General features: G+C 37.6%; 1 pseudogene; it reads right to left on the bottom strand.

Moving 5' to 3' along the window:
- Positions 1–326: 326 nt before the first annotated feature.
- Positions 327–15,935, bottom strand: LOC102855202 (annotated as a pseudogene).
- Positions 15,936–16,336: the final 401 nt, after the last annotated feature.

Genomic DNA, 16,336 nt, shown 5'->3' with positions numbered 1-16,336 from the left:
ATGAAAGACATGCTGATTTCAGAGATAACAAATAGATGGAAATGTTTCTTTGTCCTGAACATTTCACTGGTTGATTGTATGCCTGAGTCAATTGTTGTAGCTATTATGTCAGTTCATCTCATAGAAGTTTCTTTGGTCTTCTCTTTACCCAGTCAAACAAATAATCATCTTCTCTTCTTAAGAATATTTTGGTGTCTGCATGATACAAGACTGAGCTACTTTCCTGTGATGAGATGGTGAGGAAAAGTCACCGTAGAAAACAAAATACGAGCTTTCTGGTGTAAGAAACTCTATAAGAATGTATAGTACTTTATTAGGTTGGCTGCTTAAGCTTTCTGAGAAATTAATTTTAACTGATTTTGAGGACCTGACCTTGGTTTGACATTATGAGCTATTTCGTCTTCAGGATGATCATGGGGAATAAATGCAAACCTGCAATTAAAAAAAAAAAGACTATTTTGATTGCACAGTAAAACCTTTTGAAAATAGAACCTATGCAAAGGAGACAACTTTCAGCTTTCCTACATTCATACTTTGTACTTTGTACTTTGTACATCTCATGGTCCCACTATTAAAGGGTACTTACATCTGTTCTCTTCATTTTGAGGGACTTCCAATCTGGGTTTTACCTCTAATGTTATAGCCCTCTGTTGTTCATAGAGTTTTCAGAGGACTATTATTTCAGAAGTAGACGGCTAATACTTCTTCCTGGAATGTGTTAATCTGGGAACTTTGCTGAAAACTGTCTAATATGGTAGCATAGCTTCCAGCATTATAGGAACCTGAAAGTTACTATAGTACAGCTGACTAACAGACAGGTGCTGTACTAATAAAAGCAAAAAACCAACAAGTAAGCATATTTTCACTAAAACTCCAAATTTGCAATATGCAGCCATTTCCCAATACAAGAAATCGATAAATATATTCTGACTTCGAACAGTATGCCAAGAATATAATAGTCATATGAATACCATCTGAAAGCTTGACATTGAAAAAGGATGACAGAAGACTTGATGCCTTTGAGTTGTGGCATTGGACACTAATACTAAATATTTCATGAACTGCCACAAGAGCAAATAGATGTGTGTTGGGAAAAGTGCAGCCAGAATATCCTTGAAGGTAAGGATAAGAAAGCTTCATCTCACAATCTTTGGGTGTGTTGCTAGGAGAGGCTATTCCTTGGAGAGAGATATCATGCTTGGAAAGGTAGAGAGAGAGTAAGCAAAAGATAGAAAGATTCTTGGTGAGATGACTTGTCACAGTGACTTCAGCAATGGGCTCAATTCTGAGATGATGAGGATGGCACAGGATAGGGCAGGGGTCATATCTACTGTTTATAAGGCTGCTCTGAGACATACTTGACCTCAATAGCACCTAAAATCACCAATACACAAAATAGAAACCTAGCAGAGAAGGAAAAACTCAAATATTTTCAACTTAAATGTGGTAGGATCACATTCAGTCAAAGGCAAAAAAATTGCAAGAACTGAAAAAAAAAATCAGATAATGTAGTTGAGTTTTAACCCTCATAATTTTTCTTGTATTTCTCCAAAAATTGATTTGTTCTTTCCTTTGGAAGTACACAGTATACTCATTACTCTTTATCTGCAACCACAGTTTCAATGTGTAGATATTTCTCCCCTGGCTTTCTTTTTCATTATTTAAATTTGCAAATATCAGGAAGTAATTATGGGAGTTCTGGTGGCTTAAGTGATAAGGAGTTGCACTGTCAACTCGAAGGCATGCAGTTCAAATTACTAATTGCATCATGGTAGAAATATGGGAATACTCTTTGATATATTGCCACTGAAAATCCACTGGAGGCTCAGTTAAGAGTAATTTCTGATGGTACATAACAACACCATAGTTTGATGGTGATAATATCCTGGATGTATGTTCTACCTTTGATTTAGGCCAATGGTTTTCAACAATGGGCCTTTTTCCCCCTAAGGGAACTATTTGTCAATACCATCACACTTTTTAAATTATCGAACATGAGGTGTGATATCATCATCATCTAGAGGGTAGGGCTAAAAGATACTGCTAAATATTGCACAATTTCAGTGCAGCTCCACAACATCCACAATGCTGCAATCAAAAATATCAATTGTGTTGAGATAAAAACCTTGCACAGTTCGACCCTATAGAAAAACATGAACTAAACAAGCAAAGAAAGCGTTGGGTAAGAAGTTGAAATGTCAATGTTCCTGAATTTTCAAGTGTTGTTATATGAAACCAATATTTGTAACAGACCATCTAGAAAGCCCTTTTCCCTTTTAGGAATAAAATCCTTTTCTCTTTAAAAAGATAGATACAAAAAGAGTCCACAATTAAGGTTCCATAGTGCAATGTACTTGGGACGGTGGGAGGGGTGTGTGTGGGGGGGGAATTGTGCACCAGGAAGGGAGTGTTTCTTTTACTTTTAAAAGAGAGGAACAAACTGGGAGGGGGGAGGGCTGGGCTGGGAGGGAAGTGCAGCAATGAATGAATGGAAATCCAAAATCTCTGTAAATGTTCATTAAAATTATTTAAAAATAGAATAACAACAATAACAAGATAGATACATATTTATTGCTTCATTATTCATAATAGCAAAGAGATGAGAAACTCATGTGCCTATCAACAAACAAATGGATAGAAAAACTTATATATTCATATAACAGAATAATATGTAGCACTGAAAAACAGTGAGTTCGTAGAACATTACACAACATGGATGACCCTGAAGCAAATCAGGCTGAGTGGAAAATCTCAGTCACAAAAGGACTAATAACGCATAACACCACTGTTTTAAAGCAGGTGTGAGTGACATGGAAGGTTAGGAGGGGAATAGCATAAGAGTGGATATATAATGATTATTGCTTTCAAACAGAAGAAGAAAAGAACTATTTACATGATTATATATGATTAGGCATTATATGTATGACAACAGCCAAGAATAAAAGCTACATAATTGCAAAGAGGACTGAGGCAAGGAAGTGGAGAGGAGATGCACTTGTGTAATAATGAATGAATACTGAAAAAAATTTCAAAACTGAGCTGGAGGGAAGGGCAGGACAAGGGGTAAAACGCAATAATGAATGAATAAAAATTTAACTTCTATGTAAACGTTCTTTAAATCACAATTAAAATTTTATTTTAGGAGAGAAATGTTGAAACCAGCTTTAGTACTTCTTAGTCACAGATTAACAAAGTCACAGGATCTTTGAATTGTAGACCACTGTTGTGCACAGAAAGTTGTGCTGTTAATGCAAGGCTTATGGTCTGAATCCACCAAGTGCTTCATAGAAGAAAGATGGACAGTCTCAGTGCTAAGTTGATTCCCACTCAACAACAATGTGCGAATGTGAGTTAGACCTCCTTAAGATGCTCTGGTGTCATGTACCAGGCTGCTTACTGAACAACAATTTGAATCTCTTAGATGCTCCAAGGAGGAAAATGGAGTAATGTCCTCCAATGAAGATTTTCAGCCTCAAAAAACTAATGTAGGATTACTGCTATGGAAGAGTGGGTTTGGTTTGATTTTGGCTCAGAGCTCTTAAAGGAGTCTTTGCTGTACTGTGTATAAAATGCACAGTGTAAAATGGAACTGCTAGCCAACTAGCCATTCCAAGGGAGGGAGTTTTGTTTATCCACTGTCATAATATAAAGTTATGGACCTTTCCAAATTATTGAGGAGTAGTGATGTCAATTTGAGGACTAAGGTGTGTCTAATTCAGGTCATAGTCTTTCTGATTACTAGCTGTGCATCCAAGACCTGGGCAATGAATAAGGTTGACAGAAAAATAATTGACGCTTTTGAGCTGTAGTGTTGGAGGAAAGCACTGAACATCCAATGGACGGCCAAGACAAGATACATCTTGGAGAAGGTGTAGCCAGAGTGCTCTTTGGAGGCAAGAATGATGAGGCTTCGCCTCACATACTTTTGACATATTGCTAGGAGGTGCTATTTGTTGGAAAGGGACATAATGTTGGGAAGCGTGTAGGGTTGGTGAAGGAGAGGAAGACCCTCTATTAGGTGGATTGGTGACTTCTGCAATGAACTTTTGTGTGTCAGGAAGTGTGAGGATGGCACAGGATAGAACAGCGTTCAGATCTTTTGTTCATATGTTGCTGTGAGTGATGCTTGACTTGACGGCGCCGAACAACAACAACCACCACTGTCATAAGCAACTTCAGAAACCTGTGGTCTGTTCTATTTTGTCCTTATAGGATTATTTGAGGGCAATAGTTTTCAATGTTGTGAAGGGCCTTGTTGGTATAGAGGTAAAGCACCTGACTATGAACCAAAAGCTCTAAAATTCAAATCCACTAGTCACTCTACAGAAGAAAGATGAAGCCATTTGCTTCTGTCACCATCTGTCGTCTTGGAAACCCCATACTACAATTCTATTCTGTTCCTACAGAGTCACAGTGAGAGAATCAACTCAACTGCAATGGGCTGGGTTGAGTTGGGTTATTAGTGTAGGGCTTCTACCATTATCATCAACACTAGTTTGTAGACTGAGAGTTGAGGAGAAGTACCCAATTAAACATATTTGTTTGCTTAAGTAATGGAGTTAATGAAGTCACTCCATCTCATGACTTTTGCCCCTTTCCTCATAAATCTCTTTTCTTGCCATTATTATCTTTTCTTCTTCTCTCTCTGAAGTTGTCTACTTTCCCATTGTTTTCCTTTCTTCTGTATCTCTTCTTTGTCCGGGTTCCAATGCAGTCTCAATCATTTACCTTCATCTTGCTTTTAATATAATGTATCTTTTTACATGTGCAGATAAAAAAACCTGTGTAATATATAAAGACTATATCCTTTTTTGTAAAACATAACTTCCATCTACTCAGATGTTATTAACATTAGTTTAATCTAGTTCCTGTTTTCAAAATTTTCTGCTTTTTTGCTTCAGATAGATGGCAAGATTTCTGGTCCTGGATTTCTACTGATGTGTCCTTAGTGTGTTGAACTGCTAACTGAAAGGTCTAGCGCTGGGGATTTGAATCTACCAACACCTCTGAGGCAGAAAGGCAAGCAATCTCTTCTCACAACAATTTTTAGCCACAGAAAGTGGTGGAGGGTCACTTTGTCAAGGGCAATGAGTTTGAGTTACAGAAGATGAAAAGAGAATTGGGATCTCTCATTAAAATAACATTTTCTCCCATTTAGAAAAGGTCTGGAGGTGCATGAGTGCTTCTTATGGTGCCTCACACCAATGCCAAGATAAAGGAAAGTTTTAGATGGAAAGAAAGCTCTCTGCGTACTTGTTATTTGCCAAAACAATGAAGAAAAAGTTTGGAGTTTCTTAGGCGTTTATTGACAATCATTAGCTGAGTGTTGAAAAACCCAAAACAACTGGCTTTCATTTATTTAACTTTCTCATTTCAGCTTAATTATTTGTCATTTAGTTTATCTTTGTGTATTATCTTTCATGCATATTCAGGATTATATAAAGTCAAACACTTACCTAATGATCAGTAATTATTTGTTTTAAAATTATACTATATTGCATGGCATTATATGTAACGCGCGCATTAAGTCTTATATTTGGATGCTCTATGTCTCATATTTTCCACGGCTAGAGAGCATGTTGCCTGTTCACCATGACAAAGAATCATCTGTTCTGCTTTGTTCTGAATATTAATATTGACTATCCTGGCTAGTATTTGCTTGGGTCATGAAGAATTAATAATTTAACAATAGGTCATTGGAGTTTTGTTGTGTCATCAAATAATTATAGAATTTATGTTTTATCAGCAGCAAAACCATCCTAGTATTCTAAATTCCACTTATTGTCCTTTAGCTTAATGTTTACGGTTACCCTTTCTCGACATATTTTCCCATCATGAAAATTAACCCCCTCTATATCTTTCTGGAAAGAAAATAAACTGCTCCCTTGCCAAGCCTTTCATTATGCTTCTTTATTCCCCCCTATGAATTGTGATCTAACAGTATCCTAGCGAAAAGCCTGAGCTTTGAAGTGTTGTGCTAATTTGATTAATATGTAGTTACATCCTGTTATGATGCACTTTGCCTTATGCATTTTAAATGGAAAATGCAGAGTGGATTTCATTGGTGTTAAAAACACAGCATACTAAATGAACAACACTAAAAGCAGTCTATAATAACAAGCTTTGCAACCACTTTAAACATGTAGAAGGTTATTGTTTGTAGGCTAATGATAATTATACGAAAATACATGTTTTTACAACAATTAAGTCGTCAATAAAAATATTGGTGAGGTTAATATAGCTGAAGGTAAGATATTTATGTTATAAATAATTAAGATATAATTCTAGAAATATCCCAACATAGTTGTCTAAGTTGGGTATGGATGAATCTATACATGTATATAAGTGGGCAAGGAATTCTTAGCAGAAAAAAAAAGATACTTATTTCAATTTTAAGATACTTATGACACCAAAGGCTAGGAGACCATTTTCTAGAAAGAGGTACATATTTTCATGATTATTACCAGCAGGAAACAAATTGCTAGGGTTGTTAGAAATTAGTTTCTTTTGTGTCTATCTTACTAATTTTTGGTGACTCAAGGTAAATGAAGGAAGAGAATGTGTGCTATATATAACCAGATGAGACAGAGTGTTCTTTGGAGGGAAGAATGATGTTTTACTGCACATACTTTGGACATGTTGCTAGGAGAGGCTAGTCCTTGGAGAAGGACACAGTGCTGGGAAAGGTGGAGGTTCAGCGAAGGAGAGGAAGACTCTCAACCAGGTGGATTGACATGGTGACTGCTGCAATGGGCTCTTGTGTGTCAGAAAGTGCAAGGATGGAGCAGGATAGAACACAGTTCAGATTTGTTGTTCATCAGGTCGCTAAGAGTCGTATTTGATTTGAGGGCACCTAATACAAAAACAACAACATAACCAGATCTGTTCGAAGTTCTTTCTTTTTTGAATCTTAAGTTTAATTTCTAAATTCACTGTGTTGTTGTTGTTGTGTATTATCAAATCAGAACTGAACCATAACTAACCCTCCAGTGGGTTTTCAGAGGCAGTAAATTGCACGGAAGATTGTTCATCTTTCTCCCTTGAAGCAGTTGTTGAATTTGAACTGTGTACCTTTGCTTTAACAGTGCAATTCCTGACGATTAAGCTGAGAGCACTCTCTGTAAAAGCACTCTAGAGTGTCCTATACAATATTATGGCACTGTATTCTTATTATGCACCCAAGTGGATACTAATGATCTTAAAGATGGGTGCAAATGCATCCTTGTAATAATGGTAAAATATTGATGAATATTTTACTTCACCAATTTTGGAGGCACATGCTTAAATGTCATTCCTTTTGAAATTAATACTTTAGTGGTTACAAAATTATCTTCTTTCCATTTAATTTTTTACAATCATTAATAATCATTTACAATACTTTCGAATACTTAAATGGCTTAATTTCTTTAAGTACGTTCGTTAGTGTGGTGTGTTTTTTTCTGTTCACACACAAATCATATTTAATCTTACATCTAAAAATATTAAATAAGCCCTTTTTCTCTTTATTGGATTAAAAATAGGAGTTGAAGAAAAGCAATAGGCAATATTTATGCTGTCTCATCAATTTGTAGCACAGCTCTTAAACCACTTAACTGTGTAGTTTCCTGGTAGCTACTCCAGGGTTTTTTCCTTCAATCATCCATTGAGTTCTTTTCTTCTCCACATGGAAATAGTGAGTGTGAGCTTTTCATCCATACTATCCACTTCCTAAACAGAATGCCTCTGGAAACTCTATGAACTTTGATAAATGAAGATGGTTATAGAAAGGCATCAGGCCTTTTGTTCCTAAGGTCACTATGAGTCATGCTGAACTCTATGACAACCAATAACAGCAACAACGTTGTGTGAGTTGGCTGAAATTTATTTCTTTACTTGTCTTCTTTTCTCTCTTTTCACTTTCTCTCCTTTTCTATCAATCCATCAAGTCTATCTATCTATCTACTTACCATCTACCTACCTATCTACCTACCCAATCTTTTTTTTTTATCTCTGTTACTTGCCTTCCTGCATTTTATTGAAAAGATGGAAGAATGACCTCAAGAACTATACCTCTAGATTAAATAAAGTTTATTGAGGAAAACTTTAATTAATTTTCCATGAGTGTCAGCAAGTTTCCTAAAAAAGCAGCTTCTGGGTAACTACCAGATATTTTATAGAATTAGGGATAACTTTGTAGTTTCCCTCTGCCTTGGTGAATCACTGGTGTTGTCAAGTCATCTTTCTTCAACTCTTGGAGTCCATATCTAAAACATCTTTGCCACTTCCAGCCACTAGGGCAAATACATAGAATGCCTTTGCTACTTTTTTCACAGAGTTAATATGTAAACTTTCCCTGCTGCTCCTCCAGCAACAGTGACGGTCAATCAACTGCCCATGTGTCTTATCTTACTGTGGATAGGATGTAGGTGAAAAGTTTTCCCTGCTTTGGCATCTGCAGTCCCCCTTCTCTCTACCAACCTATTCTCAGTCTCCTCCCTAACCTCCATGTTCCTTTTGAAGTAAGCAGGGTGCTTACTAAGCTGTAGTGAACAGTTTCACATTTTCATCACATCAAACATTCACCTTCTAGTGATAGCTGTCAGTCACTGAACTCTGGTGGCCTAGTAAGGAGGGAATTTTCCTGCTTGCCAACCCAAAGACAGGCAGTTCAAATCCATCAGCTACTCAATGGGAGAAAGATAGGCAATCTCCTCTCATGCACTTTATAGCCTCTAAAACCCAATGGAGGAGAAGTGTTGAGTAAGTTCTTAGTTGACCGTGATGAGTGAGGCTGTGGGCACTGTCCTATACGCATGCCCTCGTCCTGGCTTCCTCCACTCTGCAGGGTCTCCATGTCCACAGGGGCTGGAAGCTAACACAGATAGAACCAACTCCTTTTAGAACAAAGAGTTTGTGACTACCGATATTCATGAGATCAATTTTAAGTCACTTAATTGGAATTTTACCAACTGCTTGAGTTGTCTCTGTGTGGAAATATATCTTTTCGAAATTGCAAATTCTCCTATTTACACAATGAGTTGTTGCTTCTCTCAAATTTCATTTCTCAGTCATTACTGAGGCCAGGCTGGTATATAATTGGATGGCAGCCTCTAGTTCATTTAGGTCGATGATCCCACTCTTCTGCATTGGAAGACAGGTAATCTGAAAGCCGTCAGCTTCCAGTGAGCAGCATTTATGTTCAGTCTGGTAGGTCATCAAGTGCTTTTTTCATGACTTGTAGGACCAAGACACCTTCTTAATCGCTATGTTGTTGGGTTCAGTAACACCTCTAGTGAAAAGTATCTCATGAGAGTCAGTCCTAGTCAGGAATGCTTCTTGCTGCTGAGCACATCTCATGGCTACATCACTCTCCCAGCCATAAGCATGTGTATGCATAAGGTGTGGATTCCCATAGTTGTTGACTGGGTAAGGGAGCAAGGCACCTAACACCTGGGGGTCCAGAGGAGTTGAGGCTTGAACATCCTCATAGAGTGGCCGCAGACTGGCTCCACCTCAGGAGCACCTGGAGAGCATGATCTATGACGTTCAAGAGCAGCCAGGGATAGGACGTCCCAGGCTTCACATGGGGAGTCAAAGTCAAGGCCCCAGCTGCCTACCCCCAGGCAATTTGCCACAGTGTGGTCTAGACAACTGAGTGCCCAGGCCCAAGCGCAGCAAGCCTCAACCTCTGGACCCCATAAGTGAAACCTCTATATATATTTCTTGATTAGTTTGATTTCAAGCCTCATCATATTTTTCCATTGGTTCTATATGTTAAACATAAAGACAAAATATTATCCTGATTAAATAGTATTTGTCAAACATGTAAATAATGTGTTAAATATTACATTAATAATTTGTATTCTATAAATTTAGATTAAAATAAATTTACTTAATTAAATAAAATAATTCAATCTCTACTTTGAAAGTGGCAAGAGAAATTATTTATGTATATAATGAACCTTGAACAAGACATTGTAGTTGTTACTAAGTGCCATCTAGTCTAATCTAATTTATAGCTACTCTATAACAACAGATTAGAACTGTGTTTGGCTACTCTGTACCATTCTCACAATCAGTTTCTGGCATGCTCAAATCCACTGTTAAAGTCCTTGTCTTTATCTATCTTATTGAAAGTCTTCCTCTCTTTGTATGACCCTCTACCATTCTCAGCTTTGTGTGTTTTCCCAAGGACTCGCCCCTCTTGACAACATGACCCAAACATGTGAGACAATGTTTCACTCACCTTACCGCTAAGGAGAAAGCAGATTGTAGTTCTTCCAGGACAAATTTGTCTGTTCTGTTGGCAGTCCATAGACTACTCAAAACCAGTTTCATAGGATATGAATAGAAGACCGATGTGTTTATTGAGAAAACTAACAAGATAAAAATAATTAAGACTGATCAGAGAAGTTAGAAAATGTCAAGTCAGTTTAAAAAGTATCCTGTTAAATCGGGCATGATTATTTCATATACAGAATGAAGCTAAAGTTGTATGCATGAATAAGGGTCAGTTGTATTACATATTCTTCCAAAACCATACTTTAAGATGATCTAATAGGTCAATCACTAAAAATTTATTATTGAAGTAAGGTGTTTTTATTTGAATTGTTATTTACCACTGATTCTGTATATCTAGGAATTCATTACCTCAGTAAAATGTAAATAAATGATCACTGACTAAAAAAAAAAAACCCAACAACCAGAAATACACAACACAACCATAATGCTAAAGTTATAGCTTATTGCCCTATAGAAAATAAATCAGTTTTGTCTCTAATTTCTAATTTTACAAGCTTGTTTTAGTATGTCTTTTCTGATATCATACTTAAACATTTTTTCTCCTCTCTCTCTCTCTCTCTTTTTTTTTTTTTGGTTGTGTATTACCAAATCAGATCGACAGACCCAGGAGAAGATTCCCCCTCCTTCTCAAGAGGGACATTTGGTAGAATAGAATTGTGTGCCTTCTGGATTGCAGTGCAGCTTCTTGCCACTAGGCCACCAGAGCTCTCTTCTATTCTTTTGTTAACCACAAGTATCGACTGATTTCATCACTAAAAAGTTTAAAAAAAAATTGTCCCAATTTTATTTTGTATTTTTGTAAGAGACTCATAACATTTTTTTTGCACAATTGTTGTTATATGCCATTGAGTTGCCTGCGACCCTATATACAGCAGCTCTGAACCCTGCCCTGTCCTGAGCCACTCTCATTAATTCTGACACACCAATCCCCATTGCCCCAGTTACTGTACTAATCCATTTCATGTAGGGTCTTCCTCTCCTGTGCTGTCCCTCCATCCTTTTAAGCATGATGTCCTTCTCCAAGGATCAGTCTCTCCTAGCCACGTGCCGGAAGGGTGTGAGACAGAGCTTCAAAATCCTAGACTCCAAGGAGTAATTTGGTTTCACCCCCTTTCCAAGACAGATATATTTGTTGTCTTGAGAGCCCATGGCTGTTCAAGACTCTTCTCCATAACTGCAATTCGGTCATCAATTCTTCTTCTGTCATCCTTAGTCATGGTCTGGCTCTCGATACATAACAAGTAATTGAGAAGACCACGGCCTGGATTAGGTGCACCTTAGTCTCTAGACTGACCTCATTGTTTATCAGCACTCTGGAGAGGTCCCTAAAAGTAAATTTACCTGATGCAATTTGCCTTTTTATTTCTTGATTTCTAGTGTTAAGAGTGTTGATTGTGGAGCTGAAGTTCAACAAGCTGGTGGGACAAAAAAGTGGAACTGAAGAGGTGGAACAGAGAATCAGTGACCTGGAAACCTATCAAATGTGAGAATATAAACCTCTTCAACAAATGATGCTGGCAAAACTTGACTGCTACCTGCAGAAAGCTGACACAGGATCTATATCTCACACCATACACAAAAATAATTTCATGGTGGATCAAAGACCTGGGACTAAATCCCAAAACCATAAAGTTCATCAGAGACAAACAGATCAACCTTGATGGTATGAATCTATGGTATAAAGAGACTGCCAAATACAACCAGAAATGCAAAATCTGGAGAGGATAAAAGTGATGAATGGGACCTTCTAAAGATTAAATCCCTATATGTATCAAACACATTTACTCTGATGGAAAACAGAGTAAAAACAAAACCTAGTGATTGGGACACAACATGTGGCAATACCATTTCAGATAAAGGTCTCATATCAAAAGTTTACATAATCCTAAAGACTTTACACAAGAAAATGACTGATAACACAATTACAAAATGGGTAAAAGACATGGGAAGACTTTTCATAGAGTCTGGTTTCATGGAGCATTGTTTTAAAGAGTGAATGTTGTTGTTGATTGCCCTCGCGTCAAGCACAACTCATAGAGACCCTATGAACAAAAGGCTTGAAGCCTCTATACAAGTATCGACATTTATCAAAGTTCAAAGGGTTTCCAGAGGCATGTTTAGCAAGTGGATGCCATAAGATTGAAAAAAATAAGCTAGAACATATGTGGAATATTTATAATATATAATTCACAAAGGCATGACTCTGATGTTGTATATCCTTGGCAAGTTTCTCACTTGTTTTGGTTGGCCTATACTCATGCTTTCCAATAACAATCTTCTTTATAAAATACTAGGGAGTTTGGGTGATTTAGGGTGAACCCACTAGTAGCTTCACAAAAGAAAGGTAGCCTATTTCTTTCCCTATGATTTAAAACCACAGACACCCAGCAGAAGGTAAGCTATGAGTTGAGTCCAACTCAATGACAGCAAGAGAGTTATTTATTATCAATTTCTTTCAACATGGAGTACTTAATTATGCAATACCATGCACACAGTAGAAGCTCAACAAATATTTGTTAATTGGATGTGATTTATAGCTATCGTGTATTCTAAGACATTACATGTCATTGTTTAGTTTATGCCAAATTATCTCCAATATTTTCTCTGAACTAGAATCACTCTTAGAACACATTCTTCTAATTGTCTAGTAGTCAGGTTTTTTTTAAAGTGAAAAGAAACAGACAAAATTTTCATTTTAATATTATTATGTAAAAAATATCATTTCTCCAACATGTAATCAACATAAAATGACATGGAGACATATATTTTTTAGAGACATGCTTGTATTTTGTCTCCAAACTGGATCTACAAAAAAGCAGGATGCATTTAGGTATTATAAGTACAGAGTCCCACCATAATGGCACATTTCGGTTTATACTAATCATACTCTAAGTTACTAACGTGACTACCATTTTGGGCAAATGCTGCTCTACACTATTCTGGTAGTGATAACTCTGAAGGTGAACCAGAACTGACCTCTTGAGATACAAACAGTATACAATTTTTTAAAGTTTAAAAGAAAACGTTAGCTAAGCTTTATTAAGACAGAAAGCCTTGTCAACATTATGAGATTATGTCCTCTCCCAACATACTCATATCCTTTCCAGCTTTTTAATTGATTGCTTCCCCAGTGTGAAAGAGGCAGGAAACAGGAATATCCTTTCATGGATGTGGTTGCCACTTTGATTGGTGTGGCTAGCACTAAATCCATTATCATTAATTCTCTCCATAAGAAGCTTTGGATAAGTAGGTTGAAAACTCTGGATAATCAACAAAGAAATAGATTTTCTAGGCAGAGGATAATATTGCTAGAAGAAAGGACAGGAAAGTAGTAAAGGGACTATGAGTCACAGCACATAGTGGAAAAAGATCGAAATCCAGTACTGATTGGCATAACTGACAGTTTTAAGAAAGCCCCTGCCACCCTGTTGGCTCTAATTTTTACTTTGCACCCTCCCTAACTTTTACAGTGTGTGAGCAACAGAACTTGACAGGCTATCTGAGTTCCACAGAGTGAACATAAAATGTCCAAGGAAATACTGAAACAGAATCAGAGCTGGCCTTGGTGTTTCTGTGTGAGGGATTCATTATAGATTTCATAGAGCACATTTTAAAGTACATATGAATCATTAGAGGAAACTTAAAATGCAGATTCTAATTCAAGACATCTAAAGTTTTCGGCAAGAGATTTATACTCACATTTGATGTCTAGGATCCAAATGTCGAATAGCTAAACCCTTCATTAGTTGCTCTCGACCCTGCATGTACCTTAGTAGGCTTTAAAAATAATCAGAGCTTTATGTAAATTCAAATTTAGTGAAAAACTAAAAAAAAAAAAGAAAGAAAATAATACTTCCCAAATCCAAAAAACCCCATGGCTCTCAGGTTGATTCTGAGTCTCCATAAGGTTTTGGAGGCTATAAATATTTATAAGAGTGCTCATCTTTCTTCCAAAGAATAGTTGGTATATTCAGACCTCTGATCTTTTGATGATCAATGCAACAATTAATCTACAATAGCACTTGTTCTTAGATTCCACTGAGATAAGTAGGACCCACAGCAACCCTAAGAACAGGCCACCTGAACCCTGTCCTTTCCTGTACCATCCTCATATCTCTAACACATTAGAGCCCATTGCTGAAATCATTGTGTCAATCCACCTCATTGGAGGTCTTCTCCTTCACTGACCTTCCATCTTTCCAAGCATGATGTCCCTTTCCAAGGAATAGCTTCACCTAGCTACATGCCCAAGGTATGAAAGATTAATTTTGACCATCTTTATTCCCAAAAAGTACTCTGGTTGCACTTTTTCTTTTGTCAGTCCATGGGATATTTAATGCTCTTCTCCAGCACTACAACTCAAAGGAATCAATTCTTCTGCCATCCTTATTCATTGTCCAGCTCTCTGATGCATAGCAGGTGTTTGAGAAGACCATGGCCTGACTCAGGCGCACCTTGGTCTTCAAACTAATATCAATGAACTTCTGTATTTTGGAAAATGCCCTGACAATGAAATTGCCCATTTAAATATATTGCCAAAAAGTCTGCTGTCAGAGACCTCTCCGAAGTACTGAAGAGCAATAATGTCAGTCTGGAGACAAAGGTTTACCTGATACAGGCTAGGGTCTTTTCAATCACTTGCTATGCATCAGAGTCTTGGACAATTACTAAGGATGATAGAAGGATAATTGATGTCTTTGAGCTGTGGTGTTAGAGAAGAGTGTTGAATATACCATGGACTGCTAGGAGAACAAACAAGTTCATCCTGGAAAAGGTGAAGTCAGGCTGCTCCTTGGAGGCAAGGATTCTGAACCTTTGTCTGACATACTTTGGACATGTTGCAAGGAGGGAACCGTCCTTGGAGAAGGATGTCATGCTTGGGAGGATGGAGGGACAGTGCAGGAGAGGAAGACCCTCCATGAGATGGTTTGATTCAGTGACTGAGGTAATGGCAGTAGGTGTGTCAGAGACAGTGAGATTGACAGAGGATATAACAGGGTTCAGGGCTGTTGTTCATAGGGTCGCTATGAGTTGCAGGTGACTCTATGGCACATAACTACTACTACAACAACAACTCTAGTAATACCAAAGATGAATTGATGCCTTTGAATTGTGGTGTTGGTGAAGAGTATTGACTATACTGTGAAATGCCAAAAGAGTAAGCAAATCTGTTTTGGATCAAGTGCAACCAGGATGCTACATAGAGGCAAAGGTGGTGAAATTTGATCTCACATATATTGCTGCGAATGTTGTCAGGAAACACCAGTTCTTGGGAAAAAAACTATTATGATGGAAAAAGTAGATGGGCAACAAAAGAGAGGAAAGACCCCCAATGAGATGGATTGGCATCGTGGTTGCAACAATAAGCTTGGGCTTGGTGGGAAAAATGAGATTGGTACAGATAGGAGCAAATTTGGGGGGGGGGGTCTGGACCACATATTTATTTATTTTACAAAGACAGTTTCTTTTTATAGGTGTTTTTGGAGAGGATTAGGGAAGATGGTAACTTTCTAGAAATTTGGGGCAGGGCTCCCATCAGTTAACTTGGGTGTGGGTATTTGTGATCAGGCCCAGAGACTTACCAAGAGATAGGCAGTATCAGGTTTCTTGAAGGAGTGATCAGTCCTGGGGGCAACTTTGACTTCTTTCTCCATTCCAGACCTTAAAGGAGTCTAGGGATCAGGGCTAGAGTTGTCACTAGCTATTTCCTGCTGGCCAGGGGCAATGAAGGAGGGAATGGTGTTGGTAAGATCTGAAGGAGAAGCATCCTTTTCACATGTTCCTGCACAGTTATTTGGGAAATGGCTCTGAAAGGAGTAAAATTTTAATCTGTTGTTCACAGGGTCTCTCCGTGTCAACTCAAGGGCATTTAGCAACAATGCAGTTTATAGCATTCGTCTGTTCATATTTACCAGTAAGAATCACATGCAACTAGAAATTTCTTTTAGGAGAAGTAAAATATTTCTTTTCTGACAACCCAGATTTAAGACCTCAGTAGCATGTTGTCATTGAAGTCTTTGATCTTCATCAATAAGTGCTTCAAGACTTTTTCACA

Source organism: Elephantulus edwardii, unplaced genomic scaffold (assembly GCF_000299155.1).
Source record: "Elephantulus edwardii isolate Elephantulus edwardi_28Jun2011 unplaced genomic scaffold, EleEdw1.0 scaffold00373, whole genome shotgun sequence".
NCBI lineage: Eukaryota > Metazoa > Chordata > Mammalia > Macroscelidea > Macroscelididae > Elephantulus > Elephantulus edwardii.
Note: the sequence above shows the minus strand (reverse complement) of the source record. Positions and strands in the feature narration are given on the sequence as shown.